Source organism: Stegodyphus dumicola, chromosome 4 (genome assembly GCF_044657685.1).
Source record: "Stegodyphus dumicola isolate Sdum_Otavi_A_Nest chromosome 4, ASM4465768v1".
Taxonomy (NCBI): domain Eukaryota; kingdom Metazoa; phylum Arthropoda; class Arachnida; order Araneae; family Eresidae; genus Stegodyphus; species Stegodyphus dumicola.
In genome coordinates, this window is record NC_140771.1 from 211,717,101 (window position 1) to 211,742,522 (window position 25,422).

Sequence of the window (25,422 nt, forward strand, 5' to 3'; positions counted from 1 at the left end):
CATTTAAATTTTGTGTCAGTTGATATGGAAATTACATTCCACCAAAATCTTGATGAAGTACAATGATCTTACATTACATGACAAGAATTCGAGTACAATTCAGATATCTTAATTTGTCTGAAAAAGAGTGTTCAAAACCTAGACCATTGGTTCTCAATGTTCTTTATGACATGCACCCTTTTTACCATTGCTAGGCGACCATTCCCCTTCTTTCTTTCTAGAACTAGAAAAATAAATTATTTAGATTATTTTTAATGTTTTATAAATTAAATAAGAAATATAGAAAATATTGATAAATTTCAAAATTTGAATACAAGTACTCTTTTATGTTCATAAACTACAACTAAATACTAACAAGTTAATTAAAGACTAACAGCATTCCTGCACCCTAATTGAGAAACCCTGTTCTAGATTTTAAGAAGTATCTTTATTAACTTTAAAATTTTTTCCTCTAATATACTTATAATTTTTTTCTCAACTTTCTACTGATTAATGGACTATAATTTACTGTAATTACTTAATGCAGTTTCGCTTAGGGCTTAATGGCTCATTTAATCTTGTTAATCAGTTTTCCGCCATCCATGAATCTATCCCTACACACACAAATATAAAAGTTTGAAAAATTGCTCAAAATGTAATACTTCAAACTAGTATAATACAAGTAGTTTTAAAAATATGAACTTTTAGTATTCCTCTTTTACCATACATTAATTACCTAAAACTGAAAAATAATAATCATTTTTAGTTTATTCCTCTTTTACCATACACTAATTACCTAAAACTAAAAAATAATAATCATTTTTAGTTTCCAAGACCATTCTATACATCATTTAAATTTTTCAGCTGTTCTTCACACCAATTCCATATGGTTTAATCTTTTTGACCTGACTGTTGCATGATTAAAATTTAACTATGAAAAGTAGTTCAATGTTGACATACTAAAGAAGTGTAATATGACTAAGTATTTAACTTTTCCTGTTTCCTGGAAATCTCTCGAGTCATATTGTCAACTGGGATTGTATGTCCCAATCATTTAGGATATTGTGATAATAACCTTACATTGCATGTGAATAAATTTAAATTAAATGTACCGAATATTTTATTCTTACAGTAAGTTAAGTATGATATAGCGTAAAGCAGTCTTTACAAAGTGCAACCTAACACATTTGATCTTAGTCATATATTTGTTTCCCAATTCCTTAAAAACTCGGCAAACGTAAAAAAAAAAAAAAAAAAACATTTAAAAGTGGGTTTTATTTACCCAATAGGTAATGAAATATAATCTGTGGGACATGTGTGCTCATTAGAACCGAAAGGGTTAAGTTCTAAATGATAGTAGTATTGAAAGCTTATAATAAACAAAAATCTAGGCAAATCTCAAATCATAATATCCATTGTGCTGATTTTTTAAAAATTTTAATACAGTTATTACAAGGGAAAAAAAAAGTCATCTTCATCTAATATACACTGGTGTGCAAAAATTAAGGACGAAGTCGAAAAATTAGCATATCTGCTGAACGAAGAGGCAGAGCGGACAGAAAGACCAATCAGGAGAATAAGTAAGGTGATGTACGGTAGCGCATGCGCAGATATGCAGGTAGACGTAATGGGGGAGTGTCTAAGTAGTATAAAGCATGTTGTTGGTGTAAGATCAGTATTTCTGGCAAAGAGATTGCACGCCGTATAGCAGTTAAAATCACACCGAGTTGCTGCCTCAGCGAGAAATGGCGAATAATAAATCTGTTAGATGACATCTGGATGCTTTTACCCGAGGTCGAATCATTGGGAAGTTGGAGGAAGGCCGCAGTGTGACAAGTGTGGCTGCAGAGTTCGGAATTTCTCACAGCATCGTTTCACGACTTTGGAGACAATTTCAAACTACAGGAACGGCTGTCCGGGGGTTTAGTAGTGGTCGTCCACGAGGAACCACACCCGCAGATGACCGGTATATTGCCTTGCAGGTCAAAAGAAACAGGCGGCAGACAGCGGGAGAATTCGCTAGACACAGGGGACTGGACGACCAACATCGCATTTTACCGTGGCCAGAAGACTGCACGGTGGTGGTCTGTTTGCACGACGCCCTGTACGGTGTGTACCTCTAACGCCTGCCCGTCGGAGAAGGCATTCTCTGTGGTGCCGGGAACACCGGAATTGGAGAGACAATGAATGGGGACGAGTACTCTTTACAGATGAGAGCAGATTCAGTCTGAGTAGCGATTCTCATCACATACTTATCTGGAGAGAGCGGGGAAGCCGCAATCATCCCTCAAACATCATTGAAAGAGACAGGTATGGAGGTGGCGGTGTTCTCGTTTGGGGAGGCATCATGCTTGGTAGTCGTACAGACCTTCACATCTTCAACGGAGGTTCAGTCAATAGGACCCGTTATTGTAACGAGATTCTTCTTCCATATGTGCGTCTTTTTAGAGGCGCTATGGGTCCGCAGTTCCTTTTCATGAACGACAATGCACCATGTCATCGCACAGTAGCTGCCGAACAGCTCTTAGAGAGTGAGGATATTGAACATATGGATTGGCCGGCACGATCTCCGGATCTCAATCCCATCGAGCATGTATGGGATTTTCTAGGCAGATGCTTAGCTCGTACCTTACCACCAGTAACAATTCCGGAGCTTCGATTGGCGCTGCAAGACAAATGGGCAGCAATGCCTCAACAACTCAATGACACCCTCATTCTAAGCATGGGCAGACGCTGTGAAACCTGCCTAGCAGTCAGGGGAGATCATATCCCCTATTAAAGACCGGATGTTTCTTGCTGGACACCCATCACAGGGATGTTTCGCCCTTCAGTCGCATTGCGCTCCATGCTACTTTTTTTATCCCTCTGATTTCTCTTTTAGTAAGTGTTGCTTACATTACTCATGTCCTTACGTATTGGGGATCTTACGGTATTAAATGTGTTGATTTGGAAAGCTTTTGTACAAAGTTATATTGAAAAAACTGTCTCGTCCTTAATTTTTGCACACCAGTGTAGTTTGACTCAATGGGCTCCCTATCTATCCCAGGGAAGTGCATGAGTAAACTCAGTTTTCAATACTAGTCAGTGGTGGTGTCATATTTGATTGATTGCTTTTTGTTTAATATTATGGTGATCTAGGTGTAGGTTTGCAAAGTTTAGTTCAGATTATAACTGCTGTATTAACTAAAGTATGAATTACGAGTTATCATGAAAATATTCAGCATCAGATTTCAAAATACCCTTTCAACTGAAAAACCCTTGTTTGAGAACTGGGTAGAAAAAATTAAAAGCCGGACAAAACCTTACTGCAAGCAATATAAATCTGAACTATTGGCACATTAAATTGATGTAATGAAACATAATCGACAGTTCTTTAAAGCGCAAATAAAATTCTCAATAAATCCTATCTCGGAAAAGTATAAAATACACATTTGAAAAAGTAAACAGCATAAATCATTTTGAATTAGAACTTCTGTATTTATTACTTGCCATGCATCACATATGGTCCCATCAACCATTTGAATGAAATTTTTAAGGAAGAAATACCATCAAATTCATCATCCGAGATCTTACACAGAGCAAAATGCACAGCATTTATAAAGTCAGTTCACAACAATGTGATTGAAATTAATAAATATATTCTGCAACATCTAATAACATTTCTCTAACATAAGTCTACAGATGTTTCATGTAAGGGCTAAAGTGCAGAATCGCCCACTTATTCGATTGGCGCTTTTTACAAGAGTAAGAAGAATTGGATTTTTGTTAATTTTCTTTGACTTTTTAGGTGAAAATAGGTCAGTGTGTACATGGATAAAGTCAAGGGAGTGCACAATGCCATTTTTGTGCAATTCTGGGATGTTTTTGGGGGAAAGTGCAGAATCGCCCGCTGCTTGACGCATTTTTAAGAATTGCACATACTCAATATCCATGTACACATCGACCTATTTTCACTTAAAAAAAGATATCCCAGAATTGCACAAAAATGGCATTGTGCATTCCCTTGACTTTATCCATGTACACATCAACCTATTTTCACTTAACAAGTAAAAGAAAATTGACAAACATTCAATTCTTCTTATTCTTGTAAAAAGCTTCAAACAAATAAGCGGGCGATTCTGCACTTTAGCCTGTTTTTTTAAGTGAAAATAGGTCGATGTGTACATGGATACCGAGTATGCGCAATTCTTAAAAATGCGCCAAAGCAGTGGGCGATTCTGCACTTTCCCCCATGCAAGCATCTATATGTGTACTCTATGTATGTGCAATTTATGTATCTTATTGGACCTTTATAATCAGAAAAGTATCCAGACAATTTTTAACATTTGTTGAGTTTACACAGGCTTAAAAATTTTTAACTCCAAGTTTTTAAATAACAACACAAACAAATTTAACAGTGAAAGATGATAACTTTTATTAATAATCAGAATCTAATGAAGTGAAATAAGTTCAGCAACCAAAATGGAAAGTATTAAGTATTAATGTAAAGCAAAAAATAAACAAAATAAATTAAATTGCCAATTCAAAATCATTAATAATCCAAATGTGAAGAAGCACCTGATAATGGATATAAACAAATTGACTAAAAAATAGCCTAAATTAGAATTACCATACATTCCTGCATATAATGTACACTTTTATTACAAAAAATAAGATTAAAATTCACAGTTGCATGTTATATGCCCAGTATAAAAATGATACATTTAAAAATAAGGTAAAAGATGGGCATACAGAAATTAGATTTCTACATGTACCTAAGTACTGTTTATTTAAAAGAAATGATACACCTTATGAACTTAAAAATTTTCATTATCAGATAATTTTTTAATATCTGATAATTTCCTTTACATAAAGCATATTAATTATTGTACTTTCATTCATTCAGAAAACATCCGACTTCTAATTCCATGAATTCATTTGAATGGGAAGTGTGTTCTTACTCCAAAATATGTGCCCCTTATTTCAAAATTCCAAAATAACATTCTTGTGTACAGGTGCACTGAATACAACCCACCCTCTTTGCAGAACTATATACTCCCTCAAGCATTTCCTCAAACACCTGTTATTCTCTTATCACTTTTAATTCAGTATACAATTGTTTGAAAGTCTGGGAAAAGTCTTCAATTGAATCACTTTAAAAGATCACACATGTAGCTCAGGTTTCCACTTGAAGAAAAAGGTGCATGTTATGTGGCGAATATACCTAAAAATTGAAAAATTATAGGTGTGCTTTGTATGCCAAAATATATAATTAAAAGAATAAATGAAGATTTTAACAATATAGCATTAGCAATTTGTTTTGAGATTTTTGCCCAAACTAATATACTATAATAAAGTGACTAAGAATTTAATTATAGGCCATAAGTTTCAGAACACATGGAGAAGGAATTTCTGATGACATCAGAGGTCATGTTAGCTCATGTGCCATTGCAGAAAATCACATTATCCCTGATATGATAGGCTACTTTTTTATTCATCCGTTCTTCAATTGCACTACAGCCTGTCACAAGCCAAGGCTGTCTCAACAAGCTTCCTCCTGTAAAGAACAACTGCAAACAAAAAGTTACGGATACCTTTCAAATCACTCAAAGGAACTACAAGTTCTCTGGACGAATGAAACATTTATTTATTTAGTTAAAATCCACCCTTAAATTAGCATTGCTTAGGCCCATGTCACACGGGTATTTGTTTCACATGAACAACTGTTTTGGACAATTTTCTGCCAGGTTTACTATTAAAAGAAAGAGGTGCAATTTTTTCCTTCCTTTTGAAAAAAATTGCAAGTTGTTTCTTTTCAACCAATCAGCTTGTTTGTAATGGTGAACCAGTTTCCCCTGTTATAACCCCAAAGCGATATGTGGTGATTGGCACAAACTCAAAAAAGTGTAAAGATAAATTTTTTAACTCCTCCGTAAATTTTTAGCCAGTTTTACAAAACTTAATATTTAGACATAATTTTAGTCATAGAATTGAAATACTGGGGGAAGGGAATCGCCATGTCATTTCAGAAAAAGTCTGATTTTGTGTCAAAAGACCTATGTTAGAATAGTACTATACATAAATCTAATATATATCCTAAGTTGTGCTTTCAAGACATGAAAAATGGAAATTAAATTTCATCAATCGCACAGTAGAAAAGAAGGTACAAAACTGTTCCTCCTTTTTTTTTTTTTTTGTGCAGTCTTCTTATTTAAAGGCATACAAAATGTATTCTAGGCTATATATATTGTTGCATTGTATGGGTTCATAAATTTGGAGTGATTGATGACAACACTTGATGAAGAATCAAAATACAATTTATTAGCTAGTATAATTCAGGACAGTTCCAGAAATATGTTTACAGTTGTCGAAAAACTATTATGGTAAACATAGTGAAACAATGAGCCTTCAGGCTACAATGGTGAAGACAGCTTAAAAGTCAGGGAATTTCATACAACGATTCCGCCAAAAACAGCGAGTTTTGCGCCAACGTCGGAAGAGATCACTTTTTTGGCGAATTGTGTATCACTTGAGTGTCATTCGGGCAGCTAACATAAAACCAATTTTCTCACTCCAATTTGATTGTCTTTTAGAAAGGCAAAGCAAGTTTCCCGCAACTTTTGGTTTCCAGTAACCTCGAGAATCGCATGTGCAGGGCATGAACTATAAAAAATACCTGTTCTCGTATAAAACAAAATGGGTTTAATCCTAGTATACGGTACCATGAAGGTTAGAATAAAAAAATATGTATTGTAAAGAAGGAAAACCTCTCTGCAACAGACGTGGCTCCGTTCCATCATAGAGGGAAACAGCTGTGCATGTGCGATATATCTGTCGCCAAAGCTCGAAACTGGTGTCGAAGTTTGAAGGTCACGTTATCAAGAGTTCATAAAATGAATATCGTTTAAAATTTCTTTAAACTCTAAAGGAAAAGAAAATATTTTTTAGCGCAAGTAAATTAATTCATGGATTAGTTATTTTGAGGTGGGGAAAAAAAAAAAAAAAAACTACGAAAATCCGTTTTTAAAATTATTGCGAAAAATCCAAGAAAAAACGTTCTTTGATAAAACGTTTCTTCTTGGATTTTTCTCAATAATCTAGAAACGGATTTTCGAAGTTTTCTTTTTTGTCAAAGAACGTTTCTTCTTAACACGTGTTTCTCAATTTCCTGTACACATCGCGGAGAGGGAAATTCTGGCCACCAGGTTCCATTGCCAAATCCCTTGGCAAATTTTCCCTCCGCTTTCTAGCGGCGTAATAGCATTTACGTGTATGGAACCTTTTCTTCTTTACAAAGACGTTCTTTGGTTAAAATAATCTCCATGTATGGTACAGCGGGATTTGGCGACATGGTGATGAGCAGTGAATGGGTCATTTTATTCTTGGTGACAATTTTCAAAATCATGCAAAGGCCGTACTGTATACTAGGATTTTACCGCAAAATCTTTTTTTGTTTCTTTTCTTTTTAATAAATACCTTGTCATTTTGCAGTAAAATAAAAAAATCATAATCAGCCATCTAAGCTAACTATATTCGCTAAAATATCATTGATTATTCTAATTCAATTAAGTAATTATCTTTATTTTTATGTTATTCATATCATTTAATATTGCTTCTTCCCTCTAAATTTATTCATCATTAGTAAGTAATATTTCCAAATTTCAGGAAATTTTCTCTGGCATAATCCTGAAATTAATTCTATCAGTATGATGACATCACGAAATTTAATGCACATATTTTTTCCTCATGTATGCTGCGTAATAAATATAAAATACCTCAATTTAGTAAAAAAATATCATTAAATAGATTTCTTTCTTTCATTTAGCTGCAGAATGTCTGCAAAAAAAGCCTTATTTTATTCCAGATTGGGCAGATTCTAATCTCAATCTTCAGTGGAGAAAACAACTCGTATTATAATTATATTTGTGTTTTCAAGTGTTAAGGTGCCTTTTAAGAAGACACCTCACACAAATTAAATTTACCTAAAATCTAACCTAACTTTTAGCATTGCATTGTGATTTATAAGAACCGGATTAGCCTCATGTTGAACTGGTGATGATCATGAGTAATAATTAAATAAAACGTACAATTGTTATCCAATGTATATATCTTAAATTTTATTAAGTTTCTCAAGTGGAAAAGTAAACAAAGTGTACCAAGAATAATTAAGAATAAATGTCCTCTGAGATTTATTGAATAATTAAGTGAATTTGCTACACAGTACAAGTAATACCATAATTAATTTACCTCTTAGCACAGCCAACGTACATTACGCGAATAGACTGGAATTTTCTCGAAACATACCTGGAAAACCTGGAAAAGTCAAGGAATTTCATTCTCCTGTTTGAGTGGCAACCCTGACTCACGATTAACTGCTACTCCGCATACAGGCAGGGTTTATATAGCTTTTTGAGAACATTCTTGGGTGAACTTGTAAGAATTCGTTCTATAATGTTCTCCATCCGTCTATGGTATATCAGCAATTTTGTCGCCATACAGGTGTGACAAATCTGGCAACCCTACCTCTCCTTGCCACTTTCTGTCAACCCTAAACCCGCTTTGTAGGGAAGCTGTCTTACTGCAGCTGGGCATTTCATAACAATATATAATAGCATAATCCAAAAATGCAAAGTAGGACAATTTTTAGAATCCTATGTCTTGGTTGCATAGATTTAATTTATAAATAATAAAATTAAATTAAATATAAATATTATAATTCCTGTTATATACAGCCTGGCCAGCTAGAGGATTACCATCCTACTTTAAGCAAATCTTCAGATTATTGTGATGGAAAGTTTTCAGCATGTTTATATGTAAAGCACTGCATTATAGCACATTAAATGCTGGATGTCAAACAGACCTTCATACCCCTTATTTGAGCTTCAGTGTTAGGATTTTGGCTATTAGTTCTAATCCCTTTGTAGTTCCATGTATCCATCAGTAGTAGAATATGATTAAAAGGAAACTGAAGAAGTAATTGCATTTGCATTTCCATGTATTAAGAAATGTTAGCTTAGGTTTTAGAATATGGCACAGCATACAAGGATTATCTGCTTAAGGTGAGGGATGCCTTCATGGAGGATCTAAGCAAATGTGGCTCATATTTACATTACGTGTGGAGAAAAGCACAAAAACCAATCATACAGCCAGCTCGTTCACCTTGGTTATCGAAACTGTTGTTAGATAAATGTCAATTAATCTTGTTAATTGACAACAGTATTAGCCTCTGAATTTATGATGCAAAGATGGGATATTGTCTATAAATTACCTCTGATGAAAAATTGATTATTTCAAATTCACAAGATTTAATTATGAAAAATTCTGACATACTGCAAATGACAGATGATGTTGAACCATTCATTGTCATGCTTAGACGATTTTATATAAAAAAACACATATTTAAATTTTTTACATATTTTTATGCATATGTAAAAAATTTTAACTGAAAAGTTCAGGCTTCAGAAGTTTCATCACGTAAAATATATTTCCAAGACAAGGCAAAAATTAAGCAAGGTTCTTTTGAGAGAACAAAAAGAAAGATTTTCAAAGTAGCTTCTAAATTTTAAAATCAAAGATTCAAATGAAGGGAAGAAAGGTGAATTGTATCACAAATCAAGAAATTAAAATTTTTACCTAAAACTACACAAATCATCAATATGTGAAAAGAAAATTACAATTTATGAAGAAAATTTTTAGAAGGCATAAGTTTATACTGCTCTAAAACAAGAAATACCATTGCAGATAATGCTGGTAGTCTTTCAAATCTTAGAATGAGTACATTTGAAAAATATATCTGTCAGTGTTCAGATATCAGCAGGGAAATTTACAATTAATCAAACTACAAAACCTTAAAAGTCAGATGTTTGTAATGCAGCACAAAGTCAGAGATTCGGAATGATCTAAAATTCGGGCCTCAAAGCCACCAACAACTTTTTTTTAAGGGTTTTGAACTCTTTATGCATGCACATTTTATTTTTCCCCCTCCATAATGAAATATGTGGAGAGTCCTGATTCTTAATTTCACTTTGGCACTAAATAAAATACCTCGATATTGAAGAAACAATCATTTTAACATAAATTTGTGTGATCAATAATTTGGTTCATTTGGTGACATTTGAATTAGGAATAGCTGATTTGTTCTACACATAAACCTAGAACCGGTGCCAGAGCTTGCTCATTATGACCGCACTGTGCGGCAGAATTTAAGGAAGTCGAAATTTTTGGAATTTAGGGAAGCACGGAGCAACAAAATTTTTAGAATTCGGGGAAAGCACTGGGACCTTAAATTTAAGGGTGGCAAAAATTCAGAACTCGGGGAGGTGCTTGGCAACATAATTTAGGACGCGGAGAGATTGCATCAGGCGGGTAAGATATCTAGTGCCGGCCCTTAATAAGCCTGAAGTATATGTAGGAATTTATTTATTCAAGACTCCGATAAGCTTTAAGCATTTGCAAGAAATAGATGATAAACAACTAAAATAATACAATTTAGGCTTCATTGTCTTAGTGCATGATAGAAGGAAGACAAAATCTAGCGGAACAGCTTGTCATTCGTTGACAATCTTACAATACAAAGCTAATAATGTATAGCGGACGCCTTAAGTTAGGCTAAAATTATACTTTATTGATTCCAAAGAATTTCATTAAATATAGCTGATATTGCTACTCCTTAACTTTCTGATTCGATCCAGCTTATTACATTTTGCAGGCTGTTATTATAATAGGAATTTTATGAAAATTAAAGTTTGAACTTTCGATTATGTCAAAGAGTTTCCAATTCGAGAGTTAAAACAGGATCTAATTCGAGAATTGAAACTGAACTACAAATGGAAAGTATGTTTCGATGTGTATTAAATAAAAAGTGGATTGCTGCATTTTTTGTGTCTCTGCAAAAAATGTATAAAGGTATATCTGTTTCAAAATTATGCAAGGAGTATGGAAATTCAATGTTGATGAGGAAATATATGTGATATAAGAAAACAGAAAAAGGAACTTTTTGGATTCCGATATCCCGTTTGCAATGAACAACAGAAAAATTATTTGTTATGCTAGACGTGACGACCATGACAAAGTGATGACCGAATGGGATCAGACAGCATTGCAGCGAGGGCAGAGCCATTGATGGGTCCAATGCTAATGTCTCAAGCCAAAATATTTCATGAAGAAATTAAAAATTGAGAGCACATAGGTTGGTTAACCAAATTAAAAAATCGCCATGGTGTAAGACAATTAAAAATTTCAGGTGAAAAAGCTTCAGCTGATATTGAAGCTGCTGATGAATTCTTTGAACTCATTAATAGTGAAAAGTTATCTCCAGACCAAATTTACAGCACTGATGAAACTGGTCTTTTCTGGCAACATGTAACATGAAATACCTTGCAACCTCTACAGAAAAGGTGCTAACTAGTGTCAAAGAAAGTGAGACTAATAATTTTGACATGTGCAAATGCTACAGGAATGCACAAGTGTAAACTTTTCATAATTGGAAAAAATACACGATCTCGAGCATTTAAAGGAGTAAAGATTTTCCCCTTTATACATCGGGCAAATAAAGGAACATGGATGACACAAGCCTAAATGAATGATTGGTTTGAAAATCATTTCATACCCTGGGTTCGGCAACATTTGAGTTCAGCTGGTTTGTTTGATGATGCAAAAATTGTCCTGGTTGTAGACAACTGTTTGGCTCATACTTAACGTAAAGTTTCAGTTTAAGGTAATGTATCTGTATTACACTTTCCGCTAAATTGTAAGTCTATCATTCAGCCTATGGATATCGGAATAATGTGCACTCTGAAATGCAAATACAAAGCAGCATTTTTTAAATCCATGTTAAATTTAAATGATGGCAAGACTGTTCAAGAATTTTTTTAATATTTTAGCATAAAATGTGTAGAACATCGTAAAATCGTGGAAGAATGTGTTTCCTGATGCTTTAAAAAATACTTGGCATAATTTATGGCCAGCTACCATATTTCATGGTAAGGATGATGAAAATGATATCTGCGAATTTGAAGTTTTCGGATATTGCAAACCAAAGATGAAGTTTTCCAATTAATGGATTTTGTAAAGAAATGTGGAAGTAATGTAATAAATGATGATATAATGAAAGTTTTGACAGTGCTCCAATCATCAATGAATTAATGGATAGCGAATCTGCTATATGGTTCTAGATCCAGAAAATACTGCTATCGATAATGATGAAGTGACAGAGAAGTTATTGAAAAAGGAAAAATTTCCATTGATGAGTTAGTCGGAATTCTTGACACATCAATTACAGGACGTGAACAATGGAACTTTATGATTGTACAAAAAATTATATCTATTTGCAGAATTAAAGAGAAAATAATAGCATAAAAAGTGAAGCAACTTAACTTACATTGAAAGAAATGTTTAATGAAGAAAAGAAATAAATATTAAGAATTCTTTTGTAAATTTTGATACCCTTTAGATCATAAATGTTTCATTATTTCATACATCATGATTTCATATTTTTAATTTTATTATTTTTACATGCCATCTTATACTAGATTTAAACTGATGATCTAATATCCGGAAAAATCCCAAATCTTGAATCGAAGTCCCGACAAGTCAGGATCTCGAACTTATTACTGTAAATGGTACTGTGACAAGAGAAGCATCGTCTGTTGAAAATATTTTCTGCTGTTCTGTTTGTTGAGGGGGGGGGGAACAGGGAAGCATTATGATAAGTGAAGAGGTTGAGTTAAAACACTAACATTGTGTAATTCTTCATTTAAGCTGTACTTTAAATGAGAATATGCAAATGGCTTTAATGTTATTAATGACATTTGTGCTTTATTGGTGATAGATTTTCCTTATATGGTACTGAAATTAGTTATCATATTCTATAAAAGGTCAACCTGGGGTGTGAAGAAAATTTCTAAATTTGGGATAGAAATTACCGTATCACTTGCGAGAAAATAACAGCTGCTTTAGTTACTTTGATGTTTAGAACAAAGTTTATGATAAACATAAAAGAGTAGGTCAAAACATGCAGTGTTTTTTAAAAGGATTGTAAACATACTCTCAAATAAGGAGGCAAAAACGTGTCAAGGCAAAGTATTTGAAATCAATAGAATAGCAAATCATGCTTTCTGTTTTGCTTCTCTTCTTAGGACGAAACTTGTGCATGCACTCTTTCTCTTGCCTCTTTCAATGTTAAAAACTGACGAGGTGAGGAACATTTTCTTGAAAAAAAATTTTTTTGTTTGGTTGTTATATTGCTATGCTATTTGAATAAGATGTGTTGCAAATTCTGGAGAGCTTCATCATATTTTGTGATTTGTAATATTTTTCAACTTGTAATTAATATCGAGAAACTTAAATTTTTGCTTCTTTTATTTAGTCAAGTGAAATTTAGCTTTATTCCTTGCAAGTGTATTCTAATTTAGCAGAAATGAAATCAAGGAAATTTTGGTAATTTACCCATTATGCACCTGCTACACTTTTGGCCCATGTGAAAGAAAAGCCAAACACACGCCAAGACCCAGTGATAGCATCATCTCAGAACTATTTGTGTAAACACAAATTATTAAATACACATCCATATTATTACAATAGTACTGCCAGGATGTGTGACAGGTATATAACAGAAAATAATCTAATTTTGTTTTGTGAAGTGAAAGAATGCAATGTCAATACCTGACACGATTGATTCATGATGTAAAGGTTTTTGGGAAAGTTTTGAAAAATGATAATTATTATGTTATTGATTGTAGCAACCTTTTCAAATTAAAAAAGGGGGATGAAAAGACAATTATGTTGCTTATGAACTCATTTGTACCTTGGGGGGGAAATGCAATATAACGACTGACCACATTACATTTCGTGTTGCAAAATATTTTCAAACTGAAATCTTAAACTGTCAAAGTGTTTAGAGCATTTCAACAATCAATATGAGGGTGAATCTGTAAAACATAGTTTAATATCTGTAAGAAAGCTAAATTGGATTCTAGCAGTACTTATATGAATTTCGATATTACAACAGTTCAAAAGCCCTTGTTCTTTATTAAGTGGCATATCTGTGTTGAAGAACAGAGAAGGCCGAGAAATCAGTAAAACAATGTGCAATCAAAATTGCAAGAATTGGTTTCTATAGCACAAAAGAAAATTCAACAGATTCTGTGCAAACGATGTGATGTAATCATGCATTTAGGCTGTACCAGTACAAATGAATAAATACAAAGTAAAAAACAGTTACTTTTTATTTCTACTTGAATAAATACAAAGTAAAAATATAAAAAACAGAACAAAATCTAATTCACTTAATTGCACACTGATAGCAGCAGTAAGTGGTATAAAACTGCAAAATAAAATTAAAAAAATGCAGGTAGCCCTCCTACAACACGGCATCCTGTAACACGGTTTCGCTATAACTCGATTCATAAACTGCGAGAACCCTCTTACAACACGGTTTCGCTCTAACACATTAAAAAATTGTCCAAGCAATCCGAAGAAATTTAACAAACTCTGCACAAAGTTTTCCATTTTGTGCAAAGCACCCATATAGTCATTTAACACATAAGAATCCTTGTTTCGTAATTTCTGCCAGTTGTCTTCCAAGATTCTGGTAGCTGTAAGAACAAATGTCCTCAGATGACCCGTATGAACAAATGTCCCCAGATAAAAATGAAGAAACCTCATTATCGTAGAAGGTGAACAACATGAGGTTGCAATTAAGTGCTCTAAAATGCACAACCTGCACGTTCGGCTTCCAAAATTCGAATCCTCGTCTCCATGGCCTGAAAACAAAAGCCTCTCACGCTGCTGGTCGGCAATCTACATCTAGCCACGGTGTGTTAAAGAATAACTTTTTCGTCTTTAAGACATTAAATTTCAATCCCCAAACATATATGATAAAGATAAAAAAGCAATGTTTAAGAGGATATTAATTTCTTTAGAAGTACAGATACAAATCTTAGACCATCTTTTAAAAGGAGAAAAGGCTTCTCACATTGGAAAAGGTTTTAATTGGAATGAAGAAACAGTCCGGAGTATTATGAAGAATTAAAAAGGAATAAGAAGTGCAGTTGCTGCAGGATCTTCGACATTCGCAAAACGTGCAGTTCGCCCCCGGGGGCGACAATAATTGAGAAGATGGAAAACACTCTCAGCATATGGATTGATGATAGCTTTCAAAAAAGAATTTCGTTGGATGGTAATATCATTAAAGAAAAAGCACTCAAAATTTTCAAGCACCTCAAAGAACATGGAGAACCTTCTGTCAACCCAGATTTTCTGGTGAAAAATCTCAAAAAGCGTTTTGCAATTCGTAGAATAAGAATCCAAGAGAATCTGCATTGGCTGATTATGAAGCTGCTAGGACGTTTCCTGACAATTTTTAAAATACTATAGAAGAACAAGGATACACAGAGTGGAAGAAAAAATTGATGAGGATTTGATAGAAAAGCTGCAAATCAAATCGATTCTAAGGACAGATGAAGATTGTGAAGTTAATAATTTAACATTAAAAAAAAATTAAAGAAGGCCTATGCTTAGCTAAAAATCTCAAGTTATTTTTCTTGAAGAGAGCCTTCCACTGAAACAATCCGAAAATTCAAAAGGGAGCTGCAAAACTGTCTAACTCTACATCGAGAAATTTAAAATGACCCGGTAAGAACTAGTAAGTAAAGTAAAATTACAAATTTTTTAAAGAGGAAAGAAAATGCCAGAACTTTAAATGAAAGAAATTCTGAAAGTGAAAGCGATCTTATTCCACCGAAAAAACGTTTTCTGTTGATTATACGGAGCAATGGCAACGAAGAAATTTATTAAACTAAAGTTGCATTAAATTAAAATATGTAATATTTTTTGTTTTGTGTTGTACATACATATATAATTTTAATAAAAATTAAGTTGTTTATGTATAATTTTAAAAAAAATGTTTTTAATAAGTTTTAAGAATGTAACCCCTCTTTTTATACTGCCTCCGAGTCTCATACAGCACGGCATTTTCTAGGAACCTATCCACCGTGTTATACGAGGGTTACTTGTACATGTAAAATTCATCACATATCCAATTCAGAATAAATCGTGTGTGAAAAATGAACAAACCAGAAGCACAGTGGCAAACTGCAAGAAGTGGGAGGGGGGGGCAAAATATATAAAAACCAAAAATTAAATATCAAAAGGCATCTTTCATTGCATCATCAGGGGGTTGGTGCTATGAAAGAAGTAAATAAATAAAACAGGCCATTTTGGGTAGAGTAGACTTTAAGGTACCCCTTGTATTATGGCAAAGTTGTTTGATTTATCGCCAAGTTGTTTCATTTATGGTAGCCTGAGTAGTTGAATGTTGTGGAAACCCTATTGTGACGTAATTGGGTGCATGTTTCTGGGAAATTTTGAATCATGGGATGTTTTGTAAGCGTTTTTGTGGTGTGTGTTGGTTTGATTCTTTAGACGGTAGAATGGCCGAATGTAGTGAGATTAATTTGAAGTTTCTCTACGATTTGGAGTGAAAGAGGAAAAGAGCTTTAATTGACTGGTGTGTAAACGAAGGTTTACTTAGTAGCCATTATAAGTGTAGTGTCATGTATGTAGGAAGGATGTGCGTCTAGTCGAACGTAAAAACCGTTTAGATGGATTTGAATGGGTTTGTAGGAAGAAAGGTTCAGATGGTCACTATGTGAAGCGTTTGATCAGAAAGAGTACCTGGTTTGAGAAAAGTCATTGGAGTATGATTGATATTTTGATTTTTACGTGGCTCTGGGTGTACGAAGCGAACTCAAAAATCATGATAAGTGAATATTTGCTTTTGGTAGTGCTTAAATGTATAACATGTTTTTCCTTTTTTTATGTTATTTTATTGTTTGGTTTAAAATGTATTTTATTGAGATATGTATTTTTTGTTTGCCTATATTGTAGAATTTGGTGCTCCTTTGACTTTTTAAGTGAAAATATATCGATGTGTACATGGACAAAGTAAAGGGAGTGCACAATGCAAGTTTGCGCAATTCTAGGATTTTTTTTTTAAACTAAAAATAGGTCGACGTGTACATGGATAAAGTCAAAGGAGTGCGCAATGCCATTTTTGTGCAATTCGGGGATTTTTTTAAAAGTGAAAATAAGTCGATGTGTACATGGATACCGAGTTTGTGCAATTGTTTGTCTTGTTATTTTGGCTTTGTGTAGTGCCGATTTTTGGCCAAAATAACGAGTCAAAGAATTGCACAAAATCGGTATCCATGTACCGCCTAAAATCGCCAAGTTTCACCAGGGGGTACCTTAAACTATACTTTTACCGCCATTTTTGAACCAACTGTAAACTTCCTTTTGTAGTTAAATTAATCACTCGTAAAATGGTTGTAAAAGACAAACATTTATTTGAAGATAAATCTTAATAACCTATACGTAACGTATTCGTAAACATACATAACATAACAAACATACTTACTGCATCGTACCATTAAACATTTGAAGCGTACATCATCTGAAGGTATATTTTTAAAATTATAAATAGAACGACATCCAGAAATTAGCTGTTGCCATTTTCTCAATAGATAATTTGCCTAATAACAATGAAATAATTTACAATCGTTCTTACATTCGACCATCCTGACTTTTCAATTGTCCTCAATTGAACCAAATCTTGTCATACATTAAAGAAACAAATAAACAACAACAAAATATAATAAGTAGGTAGGAAAAAAAATAAAATGAAATATAATTTTAAAAAAATTCTATAAGTCCTATACAAAGTCTCTATAGCGTAATGGTTTGCGCACTATTCGCTTGGGCCTTTTAAGTTCGCCGTCAACCTCGTCATTATCATCATCTTCTGTATTTCTGGAAATGATGGCCTCTGAAGATCTGTTTTTAGCACGTGAATCAGCTTGGTGGGGCTTTCGACAACCCATTTTTGATCTGTGAAGTGGACAAGATCTATATCCTTGACCGCGTGGCTGCTGTTCTTCGTCATTTGCTTCAGTATCTTTACTAGTTGCTTCTCCTTCCATTCTACTTTGACTGCATTGAGTGTCATTCCTATGATAGTGGGTTTTGCTATTAAAGCACCTTTGATAAAATAGTCTGGGATTCCAGTGATTGTCTCTTCCACCTCCTGAAACTCTTTGTTCGTTTTTTCTTTCATTTTGTTCATCTTCACTTCCATCACATTCAACGTTTCGTGGAAGTCCTATGGATATATAACTACAATATTGCCTGAAGTAAGGATGACGTAATTGCCTTCGTATGGGCCTTTGAGGTTTTAGTTGCTGCTTATCATCTACATTCTTTTGGCTCTGACTACCATCACTTTTGTCATTCTGTCTTTGCCTTGGCATGAAGTGGTGTTTAGAGAACGGTTGGCCACAGTGTCGATTTCTATTTGCAGCATAAGGACTATTTTTCACCGAAGTGCGATTCAGTCCAATCAGATTTGCAGCTTCATCCCTCTTCTCTGGAACAACTTCAAATGCACCTAATTCACCATATCCTACACTTCGAACGGCACTTTTTGTATTGTTTTTCTTTACTGCAGTTTGGTAAACGAATATATCTTCTTTAGTGTCCATTTTTATCAGATCAGTGCACCCGAGTTCTGAAATACTTAGTCCGAAGCAATCTCTGTATTCATTCGATGGACGCAATAACTCTTGCTGGTGATCAATGTCGAGATCCGAGCTAATTTAAACTTGGCTTAAACTTATAGGAACTTTTATGTTGTTAATATTTTCCGTTTTTGCTAAGTTCGAGCTCAATTCAGAAATTTCAGTAGTTAAACATAGTTCAACTTCTTCTGCTCTCCCAACGCATTGATCTTTTTGGAGCCTAACACTTCTATCGCCAACGTTAATCACTGGTATACAAGTTTTGTCATTTTTAATTTCTAATAAACAGCCTATACCTTCGGAAGGATTTTCTATCATAATTAATCCATTATTTACAGAATCTGTTTGAGAACTGACAAACAAGACTGATCGTATTTTTCTCTAATTCATTTTTCTCAAGAGCTTTAAGGCAGACTCGATTTATTTTTTCATCAATTTGGAGGTTACTAAATACTTCATCTTCCCTATACCCGAAGTGAAATCTTTTTCCTATTTTGACATAAGCCATGTGAGGTAGATCAAGCCATGTCCGTCCGATGATTAGATCAACTGGCTGTGCATTATCAGGTACAAGGTATATATTTATGCCTTGGCCTTTTACATTATCAACTTCAATATCGGCTTTAATCATTCCTATGGAGGTCACTGCAGGCACCCTTTGATTTTCAAAACCGTACAATTCATTCATAGCAGGTTCTGGTTTCACTTTAAGTTTCTGAGCAACTGAAGTCCTTAAGAGACAACAAGAACTCCCCATATCAATTAAAGCCTGTACTTCTTCAGAATTATTCAGTTTTGCTTTCTTCAAATATGAATTGCTGTCTTCTAAATTTTCGCCAACTTGCTCAACAGAATAATTTTTATCATTTGAATGATTATTTTCAGCTTAAGTAACACAATTTTTAGCTTTATGACCTGTTTTATTACATTTTCGGCATGTTACTACTGGTTTGGGCAGCGGACAGTCCCTTGAGATGTGTCCAAAATTATTACAGCTGAAGCATTTTGGTTCACCTTTTTCATTATGTGTGATAGCGTAGAGTTTTTTCTTTTCGTTCATTGTAGCAACTGGACCATCTTTAAAAGAGTTTCGTTTGTCATAAGACCCTTCTTTACGCGGTTGTTTATTGTTGAAAGTTGACTTCAAGGTATCATAATCATCTAGTTTTTCAACTAAATCAATTGGTGAAATCAACTCAGACCATATGTCAATAAAATGTTCTTTTACTTCTGGAGACACTTTATGTTTTATCTGATCTGCTACAATAAGGTCGCTAAGTTTCTCAAAAGTATCTACTTTAATTCCGCTTATCCATTCATTAAAAAAATTTCTTAACTCATACGCAAAATTCTTCCATGTGTTTCCTACACTCTTATTGTGCGTAAAAAATTTTTGGCGAAATTTTTCAGGTGTCATCTTGTACCGTTTTAATAAGATCCTTTTAACTTCTTTATAATCGTTTGCAATCTCATCGGTTTCTCTGGTGATTAACTGAGCAATATCATACGGCAATAAGCCAAGCAAATGAGTAACCCATGTATTTTCTGGTATTTCAACTTGTTTAGCCAAACGTTCAAACATGATTAAATATAAACTGATATCATTCTCGTCAGGTTTAAATTTTTGCATCAAACGTTGAAGCTCTAACTCTGGATTCATGTACGTACCACTAGCATTTTCATTGGTGCCAGAATTTGTAGATCTACTTTCTGCTTCAATACATAGTTTTTGCAGTTCAAATTCCATTTCATACTTTCGTTTTCGTTCCTCATATTCTTCTTTTCGTCTACGTTCTTCAATTTCTTCTTGATGTTTTCGTTCTTCAATTTCTTCTTTTTCTTTTCTTTCATTTATTATAATTTTTAACCATTCTTTGGCGCATTCTTCATCGTACTCTTTGCTAGCCAAAATTATCTTTTTCAAATCGCTCATTTTACGACTCTCATTTACATCTTCTCCCAATTCTTCAGCTAATATTCTTAAATCACATTTCTTTGCCTTACCGAAAATAGACATTTTCGTACTCATTAAAATGCAAATAATATATATATGCTATTATTATTAACTTCCAATTAGACAACTTAGTAGAACACAGTTATTGGTATTTTATAAGTTTGTTTGACGTTCTAAATATATTTCAAAATTTAAAGAAATGAAAATAATAAACTCTCTTTCCAAAATGATAAAAAAATAAAATTAAATTCTATAATAAATATGTTACATCAATTAATGTACATACCTTGAAATTCAAATTCTTTTCAATTTATTTACGTAATAGCAAATTCTTGTAGCTTTAGGCTTAGGTTTAAGAATAATCCCGCTTCTGATTTATGTTAACTTCCTTTTGTAGTTAAATTAATCACTCGTAAAATGGTTGTAAAAGACAAACATTTTATTGAAGATAAATCTTAATAACCTATACGTAACGTATTTGTAAACATACATAACATAATAAACGTACTTACTGCATCGTACTGTTAAACATTTGAAGAAAGCAAAAATGAATAATTCTGAAGAAGTACAGGCTTTAATTGATACGGGGAGTTCTTGTTGTCTCTTAAGGACTTCAGTTGCTCAGAAACTTAAAGTGAAACCAGAACCTGCTATGAATGAATTGTACGGTTTTGGAAATCAAAGGGTGCCTGCAGTGACCTCCATAGGAATGATTAAAGCCGATATTGAAGTTGATAATGTAAAAGGCCAAGGCATAAATATATACCTTGTACTTGATAATGCACAGCCAGTTGATCTAATCATCAGACGGACATGGCTTGATCTACCTCACATCGCTTATGTCAGAATAGGAAAAAGATTTCACTTCGGGTATAGGGAAGATGAACTATTTAGTAACCTCCAAATTGATGAAAAAATAAATCGAGTCTGCCTTAAAGCTCTTGAGAAAAATTAATTAGAGAAAAATACGATCAGTCTTGTCAGTTCTCAAACAGATTCTGAAGATAATGGATTAATTATGATAGAAAATCCTTCCGAAGGTATAAGCTGTTTATTAGAAATTAAAAATGGCGAAACTTGTATACCAGTGATTAACGTTGGCGATAGAAGTGTTAGGCTCCAAAAAGATCAATGCGTTGGGAGAGCAGAAGTTGAACTACGTTTAAATACTGAAATTTCTGAATTGAGCTCGAACTTAGCAAAAACGGAAAATATTAACAACATAAAAGTTCCTATAAGTTTAAGCCAAGTTGAAATTAGCTGTTGCCATTTTCTCAATCGATAACTTGTCCAATAACAATTAAATAATTTACAATCGTTCTTACACAACAAAGACACAAATTAAAGTTTAAAATTTAAACCAATCTTAGAAAAACAATAAAAGTAATCTATATATATCAGTCCAGCCCCTACAGGCCGAAGTAAACACTTCAAAAAATTTGCAAAATTATAGCATCAGAAACATGGATAAATTCAAAAAGATTGTGAAGAAACAGAAAATTCAGTATAATTATTTTGGGCAGATCGAAACCCAAAAAACTTGCAACAGTAATAATCCAATACTTGAAAACAAAACTTTATACAAATTTTTTAATCCAGTATTTGAAAATACAAAATTGTGCAAATTTTTAAAACATACAGGCCAGGTTTAAAAAGTGGTGTAAATTAGGAACAAACAATAAAGCTTAAAAAATAAGAATTTAAATAAAGTAAAATTTACAATTTTAGATGACCGAGTCCAAAAATGTGTGAAACAGTCCAACATATGAAAAAATAAATGAAAATTTTATTAAAAAATAGTAATCTTGAAATCTGTAACACAAGGGCAACAAAAATTTTGAAATTAAAAAATATATTCAAGTAGTAGTATTTAGTAGCAAGTCCAAAATGTGTAAAGCAATGAATTTAGACTACAAATATTAAACTGATTAAGCTCAATAATTAGAGCCGCCCAAACACAATAGTGGTTAGTGACACTGAGTGCGGTACTGAAGGCCATGAATTCAAAGCCTAGAGAAAACATGGATATTTGTAAATGTATAGTGTCTGTGTAGCACGGGGACACTCTAAGTATGGAGCGAGCAGAAAGTCCTCTCGAGAGGTTGATGGTAGGCGCAAGAGGGTAGGAAGCACTCAGACCTGTCTCTCCCTAGTGCTCTGCATCAAAATTGAGAACGAGTTGAACAAAGTCGTACTGTCACTTGTATGGTGCTCAAGACGCTTGCCAATGCAGTCTTTGCCACGATGAATTTCGTGGGCTAGTTCTGATGTTACTGTCAGACAAGTGAGATAAGTAATAATAACGATAACAACAATAATTAGGAAAAAACTTCTGTTGTAATATAAAAAGTTTAGTTGTAAAAATGAATAATTTGAAAATGGAATAGGAATTTTCGGATTATCCAAAAAGATCACAGTTTGAATTGAGTTGAAGTATGAATTCACTTAGTTCGATAAATGCAGTAAACTGAAGTGTTTAATTCAACAATGGAATAAGTTGTAGTGTTAAATACCAAAACAAATTAAATATTCTTAAAAATTGAAGTGCAAAGCTAAAAAAAAAAAAAAATCTGAGAAAAGTGCAGAATCGCCCACTGCTTGGCGTGCTCTTGCGTCTTGCCTCCTGAATTTGCAACCCCTCCAGAAGACACTACGCAAGGCGCGACAAAAACAAACATGGTTAAGAAAACATAGTAAGCTTCAAAAACTTAAAATCATTACAAAACCCTGAAGAATTAAAATGCATTCACCTATAAAAAAATGGGGAAGTGCAGAATCACTCACCCACTGCTTGACGCGTTTTAAGAATTTTACAAACTCGGTATCCATGTACACATCGACCTAATTTCACTTAAAAAAACATCCCAGAATTGCAAAAAATAGCATTGCGCACTCCTTTGACTTTATCCATGTACACATGGACCTACTTTCACTTAAAAAAATATCCCAGAATTGCACAAAAATGGCATTGCGCACTCTCGACTTTATCCATATACTCATCGGCCTATTTTCACTTAAGTCGAAGAAAATTGACAAAAATCCAATTCTTCTTACTCTTGTAAAAAGCACCAAACAAATAAGTGGGAAATTTTTAAAACTGGAAATCCTTTCAAAAAAAAAACCTAATAACTTTAAAAACTAAAATCGTTTCAAAAACATAGTAAGTTTAAAGAACATAAAATCCTTACAAAACCCTGAAAAATTAATACTTTCACTTCCAGAAAATTTTAAAATATGAAAAATCTAGTCCTTACAAAAACACAATTTTAAAAACTAAGAATCGTTTCAGAAACATAGCAAGTTTCAAACACTTAAAATCGTTAGAAAACACTGAAAATTTAAAATACTTTCATTACATTAAAGGCGTAATCCACTCCGTTCAGCCGATGAACAAAAAGTAACGAATTCTCTCAAAATATTTTCAAATTATTGTTTAAAATAACTGCACCTCTACCATCTATTATCGTCAACACCAATCAGAAATTCTAAATTTTAAAATACATACTGAGTATGCGCAAAAATGCTTCGAATTTCGTGCTCAAACGAAGTTTTCAACTTAAAATACATACTACGCATGCGCAAAAATGCTCTGAAATTCGCCTTCCAGAACGGCAAAATCGACTTGGATACCACATTTGGCACACTTATCAATCTCTTAAAAAGTACCAAATAAGTGCGCGATTCTGCACTTTAGCCAAAAAAATTTTTTGTAAAAGTATAAAAATTAAACAATTTTTTTAAATAAAAGTAACTAAATTAATTGTGAGGATAGTGTCTAGTAAATTGTGAGCAATTTTAGTGAATGAAAAACAGGAATTAAAAAAAAAAAAATTGCAATAAATTATAGATAATCTAAAAGGGAACAAAGACAAAAAACATCAAATGTTACGGAATATAGAACTTAATTAAGTGGGCTTTCTTGAGACTTGAAAGCAAAAATAGGGCCATTTTGTTAATTAAAGATGTAGGAAACTCTTAAACAGTCTAATCTAAATTAAAACCAATTGTAGAATTTTGACAAAAATGCCTAATTCAACTGTGTTAAGAACATCCAAATTATACTGCCATAATGGTTTAGGTAGAGCCTATCATGAAATAATTTTAGACCGAGTATTTCAGCCATTGTTTTATAAAATTGTAGGGTTTTTCTTAGTTTGAATAACATCGTGGGTGTAGTTGCCGAGTTTTAAGTAGCATGACCCTTTGCCATTTAAATTATTGTTAAATTATTCTTAAGTTCCCAGTGCAGGTAGTTGGTGTTATTTTGAGCACAAAGTATATGTAATTTTGTTAAAGAGTTTAAGCAAATAAAAGGGAAATTTAAACCCTTTTCCTATGTACTATTTTTTCATGGCTATGCGAGAAGTTGCCTGGCTTAGTAGATTGTTTCCTTGCATGATAGCTAAAAAGGTGCGATCTCATAAAATTATGATCAGTTTTGTTATCTTTTAGTAATTAATTAATAAACCAAGTTCCTTTATAAAATCATTTGCTGATGTTATAAATATTTTTTATTCTTTTTTGTTTGATTATTAATATTGCTAAGAATAATTTTTTCTGGAGATATTACAATTCCAATTAATAGTTTGTTTTGAATCTGAAAAGTCTAGGTCAAGATAATCTGCTTCGATATCCTATTTCTTAGTTTTATTAAGGATAAGGCATTTAGAATAGATACCTTGTTTTTCAATTTAATTGTAATTATTAATGGCAGGGACATTATCAATGTGCCTTTAGTTAAATTCCAAAAGTTCTGGGTTATGGTAATTGTTAAAAAAAATTATATTATTTAACGAAGAGGAACGGGTTACAGACGACAGTTAAATAATTAATTCCTGTAGGAATACCATAAATATGGAGGAAAATTTTATTTGGGTATTTAATAAAATTGTGAAAAAGTGTTCAGGGGTAAAAGCATATTTTAGGATACCCCTTGGC

The 25,422-nt window shown here is 33.2% G+C and overlaps 2 protein-coding genes across 2 annotated transcripts in view; one reads left to right on the forward strand and one right to left on the reverse strand.

Annotated features, from left to right (window-relative positions):
- LOC118186808 (uncharacterized) overlaps positions 1–25,422 on the reverse strand; it is a 46,603-nt gene that overhangs the window by 18,177 nt on the left and 3,004 nt on the right. The window lies entirely within an intron of this gene.
- The window catches only part of LOC118186863 (disintegrin and metalloproteinase domain-containing protein 10-like), a 218,651-nt gene that overhangs the window by 1,177 nt on the left and 192,052 nt on the right, over positions 1–25,422 (forward strand). The window lies entirely within an intron of this gene.